Genomic DNA, 6203 nt, shown 5'->3' with positions numbered 1-6203 from the left:
TGTCTTACACACCAAACCCCCCACTCCCTCCCTCCTTCCCTCTCTCTGCTCTTCCCTTCTCCCACCTCCTCCCTTCTCTTTTTCTCTGCTTTCCCCTTCCTCTACCCCACATCATGTACTGAGTCATTCATTGTCCTCATATCAAGATTTAGTACATAGGATTTTGCTTCTCCATTCTTGTGATGCTTTACTAAGAATAATGTGTTCCACTTACATCCAGGTTAATACAAAGGATGTAAAATCTCCATCTTTTGTAATGGCTGAATAGTATTCCATGGTATACATATACCACAGCTTGTTAATCCATTCCTGGGTTGGTGGGCATTTAGGTTGTTTAGACGATTGTAAATTGAGCTGCAATAAGCAGTCTAGTGCAAGTGTCCTTATGGTAAAAGGATTTTTTCCTTTTGGGTAGATGCCTAGTAATGGGATTGCAGGATAAATGGGAGGTCTAGCTTGAGTTCTTCGAGGGTTCTCTATACTTCCTTCCAAAAAGGTTGTATTAGTTTGCAGTCCCACCAGCAAAGTAAAAAAGTGTTCCTTTCTTTCCACATCTACACCAGCATCTGCAATTTTGAGACTTTGTGATGTGGGCCATTCTCGCTGGGGTTAGATGGTATCTCAGGGTGCTTTTGATTTGCATTTCTCTAATAATTAGGGATGATGAGCATTTTTTCATATGTTTGCTAGCCATTCATCTGTCTTCTTTAGAGAAGGTTCTATTCATCTCTCTTGCCCATTGATATATGGGATTGTTGGCTTTTTTCATGTAGATTAATTTGAGTTCTCTATAGATCCTAGTTATCAAGCTTTTGTCTGATTCAAAATATGCAAATATCCTTTCCCATTGGGTAGGTTGTCTATTTGCTTTGTTTGTTGTCTCCAATAGATGCAGAAAAAGCATTTGATAAAATCCAGCATCCTTTTCTAATTAGAACACTGAAGAGTATAGGCATAGGTGGCATATTTCTTAAACTGATTGAAGCTATCTATGACAAATCCACAGCTAATATTTTACTGAATGGAGTAAAACTGAAAGCTTTTCCTCTTAGAACTGGAACCAGACAAGGTTGTCCTCTATTGACACTACCATTCAACATAGTGCTGGAAGTTGTAGCCAATACAATTAGGCAAGACAAGGAAATAAAGGACATCCAAATGGGAGCAGAGGAGAGTTTGACCCTCTCCCTCTTTGCTGATGATATGATGTTATACTTAGAGAACCCCAAAGACTCAACCACAGGATTCCTGGAAGTCATCAAGAAATGCAGTAGTGTCTCAGGATATAAAACAATGTCCACAAGTCAGTAGCCTTTGTATATGCCAATAACAGTCAAGATAAGAGGCTAACTAAGGGCACAACTCCCTTCACCATAGCTTCAAAGAAAATGAAATACTTAGGAATCTATCTAACAAAAGAGGTGAAGGACCTCTATAACAAAAATTATGAAACTCTAAGAAAAGAAATAGCAGAGGATATTAACAAATGGAAGAACATACCATGCTCATGGCTGGGAAGAATCTATATTGTTAAAATGTCTGTACTTCCCAAAGCAATCTACCTATTCAATGCCATCCCTATTAAAATACCAACACTATACCTTTAAGACTTGGAAAAAATAATTCTTCATTTTGTATGAAACCAGAAAAAAAACCATATAGCTAAGGCAGTTCTTAGTAATAAAAACAAAGCTGGGGACATCACCCTACCAGACTTTAGTACAAAGCCATAGTGGTCAAGACAGCAAGGTACTGGCCCCAAAATAGGGACATAGACATTTGGAATCAAATAGAAAACCAGGAAATGAAACTAACATCTTACAGCCACCTAATCTTTGATAAACCAAACAAAAAACATACCCTGGGGGAAAGAATCCCTATTCAATAAATGGTGCTGGGAGAACCACTTGTAAAATACTGAAACTGGATCCCCACCTTTCTCCACTCACAAAAATTGATTCAAAGTGGATAAAAGACCTAAATTTAAGGCATGAAAAGATAAAAATCCTCAAAGAAAGCATAGGAAAAACACTTGACAATATCAGCATGGGGAAAGACTTCACAAAGACTTCACAAAGAACACTTCCATGGCAATTGCAACAACAACAAAAATAAATAAAATATTCCAAATAACTATCTTATTTATATTTACAAAAAGAGCAGAACTAAAAGAAGAACATGTAACAACTTTCTGGCTAGCCATAAAAGTCTTCATGACAAAATTGAAGAATAAACATCTGATCTAAAACAAAGATAAAAATCCTTTGAACACTATACTTGTGGGAATAATGAGAGGCCCATTTGCCCCATAGCCTAATGGTTAGAGTTCTGTCCTTTCACCTCCACAGCCTAAGTTCGATTCTCAGGAAGGGAATAAGCTTGTTTTGGGTTGATATTTCTGTAACATGAGCTGTTTGTTAATTCTAGTGAAAGTTTACTTTCTTTGAGCCATTTTTGTGACTTTATTTATTTATATATGTATTATCTCACAAAAACTGTTTTCCACTTCTTTGGAGACACCTCTTGCTTCCTCCATGAATCTTCTTTAACCATGTAGCAGCACTGGAGTCTGAACTTGCTCTGGTTCAGCTGCCTGATAAGTGTCATTTCCTTAATCAATTAATTTCTCTGGTCTGTTAAATTTAATTTATACTGAAATATACTCCCAGAGACCCCCCAAAGCACCAAGAGGACAAGCGAGGTACTTGCCAAGTTGTGCCTATAACTTTCTTGTTGCAACTGGGATCCATGGGTAAGTTTTGTCTGAAGGCCTGGAGATTTGTGTTTTGAGGTTTCTGAGTTTGTCTGGGCAAAATTTTCAACCTAACTCTTTGAAAGTTGCAAGGAAATCAACCTGGGATCAGATTGGATCTGATTATCAACTGGCTTAGCAATGCTACTGCCTCAGCCTCTCAGGTGGCTGGTACTATAGGCATGCACCGTCAGGCCTGGCTGATTTTTCTATTTTTTGTGGAGATGGGGGTCTTGTTTTGTTGCATGAACTGGCCTCAAATTCCTGGCCTTTAATGGTGCTCCCACCTCAGCCTCCCAAGGTGCTGGGGAGGCATGAGCCACCACTCCTGACCCTTGATTAGATGTCTTGAAACTCTTTTATGAAATAAATCATCATCTATAAAAAAAGGAAATTTCTAACAGTGTCTGAGAGGGAGAACCAAGTCATTAGAAACTCTTACCGTTGTTTCAGATTTACATAACAAGTCTTACCTTTGTTCAGGGTACTTTCCCTGGCCATCCTGTCCTACCCTGAACTTTTCAACCTTTTTTTCCTTGTATGAGCAAATGATGGTACAATATTGAGGCTCAAAGTCCTAGATCTGTGGTTTCAAAATATAAATTTTCTACTTTGTTGCATCTAGGAGTCACCTTTTCAGAAGGCAAATTGTTGCCTCGCTAACTATTGTTTAGGCCAATAAAATAGGTAGTTAAAATATTAGTAGCCTGAATTTAAAAAATAATATATACATTCAAAAGCTGGCAAATGAAAATTCTCTTTCTACCTGGATGTCTGTATGTTTGTGTCTGTACATGAAATGCGTATGTGATATTTCACTACCAAAATAAGCGAAAGAACTCTACCTGGCTTTAAAAAACTCAGTGCCTAAATCAAATATTTTATCAAGAAAATGGGAAGGAATTCAAATGCCTTTTAGTTTATGTGACTTTGGTAATCTTTAAAACGTAAACTAGTTTTAAAATCGTTTTAAAATTTTACATGTTTTCAGATGTCATAAAACTGCTGCTTCTATAATATTTTTAATATTTGCTGGATTTGACTATGAGCTCATGATTTTGGTTTTGAGCCTCTGCATTCTGGGGTCTAGATTGGTGGCCATGGTGAGACCTGGGGACATGTTCTCAGTGCCCCGGCCAGCAGCTACCAGGCACAATCCCGCTCAACGTGGCCCCTTCTTTCTTGCCTTAGCTTTTCCCCCTGGCTATTCTGGGAGGAACTGGATCCCCAGGTATTTTTGTCTCCTGTCTTGAACTCTGCACCTGGTAAATGAGTTGAGGCCACAGATATGCTTTGTCCTTTGCGGCCGTCTTTGATGACATGAGACCTAGGAGGCCGGGGAAAGACACTAGGATCTTAGTATCTATGTTGTGATTTCAAAATTCTTTTCAGTTAACTTAAAATCTTAAAGTCATATTATGTTAACTTGAAGAGGACATAAAGAGACATAAAATGTCAGAGTAATTTACATGACAAAATACTAAAACATTAATTGTTAAACATAAGTTTAAGTTTATCTAATTGTTATGTAATGAAGAAAACTAAATATATTTAGGGTTGCTAAATAAAAATTAGGGACTGATAACAGTTCAAAGTTACTTTAACTTACTAGGTTTTTCTAAGAGTTGACATTATGATTATTACATATAATTTGAACTACTAGATAGAAAAAAGACAATTCTAGATGAAAAAGAAGGTTTTTTCACGAAAGGTTATAAGACATAGAAATAGTAATAGCGTTTGTTAAAAAGATAATTTTGTCTTATTTATGGGTTTTAAGAACTGTTTTAAATTAAGTAAATAGATAGTAACTAAAACTAAATGTACATAAAAGTGAAAGTTATAAAAGGTTTATAAAAGTCCTAACTTACAGTCAAATTGATTAATGTTAGGTGGATTTGTTTATAAGATTTTATTAAAATTAGATTTGTCATTAATACTGTAATGCAATGGTAAAATTTGATTTTCTCTTTTGAACAAGATATTCACAGTATGTTAATAGAAATAGCAAAGATTTTTGTTTATCTTTTGAATAGAGTGCAAAAAAGGGGAGGCAGGGGAAAAAGAGAGAAAGAGTTTGAAAAATCAGTTTGCCTCCTTATTAACTTGTGTTCATGTTTGTCTATATTATATTATGTATTATAATTATTGGAGGGAAATGGAGTCCCCTCTCTATCAAAGAGTAACATTTTTGCTTTTTAAAATCTTTGAATTACCAGTTTGCTAAATGAATTTTATAATAACCTGTAATGTTATTTGGGAACAAGTGTTTTATGACAGTTCATGGCTTCCTGTTTCTTAAGTTTTCACTATTTTTTTGCATGTGTGTGTATGTGTGTGTGTGAAAAAGTCTCACTCTGCCTCCCTGGGTAGAGTACCAGGGCATCATAGCTCAGAGCAACCTCAAACTGTTGGGCTTCAAGCAAGCCTCTGTCCTCAGCCTCCTGAGCAGCTGGGACTACAAACGTATGCCACAACACCCAGATAGTTTTTTCTATTTTTAGTAGAGATAAGGGTCTCCCTCTTGCTCAGGCTGATCTCCTGAGCAAGAGGGAGCCCCCACCTCATTTTCATTGGCTCGGTGCCTGTAGCTCAGGTGGCTAGGGGGCCAGCCCCATACACCAGAGCTGGTGGGTTCAAATCCGGCCTAAGCCAAAAAAGAAAAAAAAAAGCTGGGCATTGTGGCAGGTGCCTGTAGTCCCAGCTACTTGGAAGGCTGAGGCAAGAGAATCTCTGGGGCCCAGGAATTTGAGGCTGCTGTGAGCTGTGACGCTATGGCACTCTACCTAAGGTGACAGTTTGCAACTCTATCTCAAAAATAAATAAATAAATAAATCACACCACAGAAGGTTTTTCTTTACCATTTTGGTTACTGGCCTAAAAGAACACAAAGATTTTATGCTTTATCAAGATCGTGCCTGTGTTATCATTATCAGGTTTTTGACTAATTGGAAAAACTAAAGTTTAAAAGTCCTAAGATTTACACCCATGTAACTTCCTGAATCGCCTTAAGAGTCTTTTGATGATTATCACTCTTGGTTAAATAAATAATTCTATTTGAACAAATGTTTCAAGCCTTTGATATTTGGTAGACTTTCCAAAAATCAAAATTCTAAATCCAGTCTTCTAAATCCAGTCAAACTAACATTTTTGAAAAATATAACAGAAACTCCATAGTTTACCACTCTTTAAGTTGACCTAATTTTCATAGACTGGACATGTACTACATATGTATCTGCATAGGACATCTAGTTTCTTATGTTGATCACCTCTGTATGTTGACCAGTTTGTTACAATCCCTTGGATGGTCAACTTACAGAGATTCTACTGTGTTAGGGCCACTGAAAATTAGATGCATTTGGTATGTTAAAACCATACAAGAAGCATTGTCGGCTCGGAGCCTATAGCTCAACCGGCTAAGGCGCCAGCCACGTACACCTAAGGTGGCGGG

Source organism: Otolemur garnettii, unplaced genomic scaffold, assembly GCF_000181295.1.
Source record: "Otolemur garnettii isolate 467f Iridium unplaced genomic scaffold, OtoGar3 scaffold00020, whole genome shotgun sequence".
Classification (NCBI taxonomy): Eukaryota; Metazoa; Chordata; class Mammalia; order Primates; family Galagidae; genus Otolemur; species Otolemur garnettii.
Note: the sequence above shows the minus strand (reverse complement) of the source record.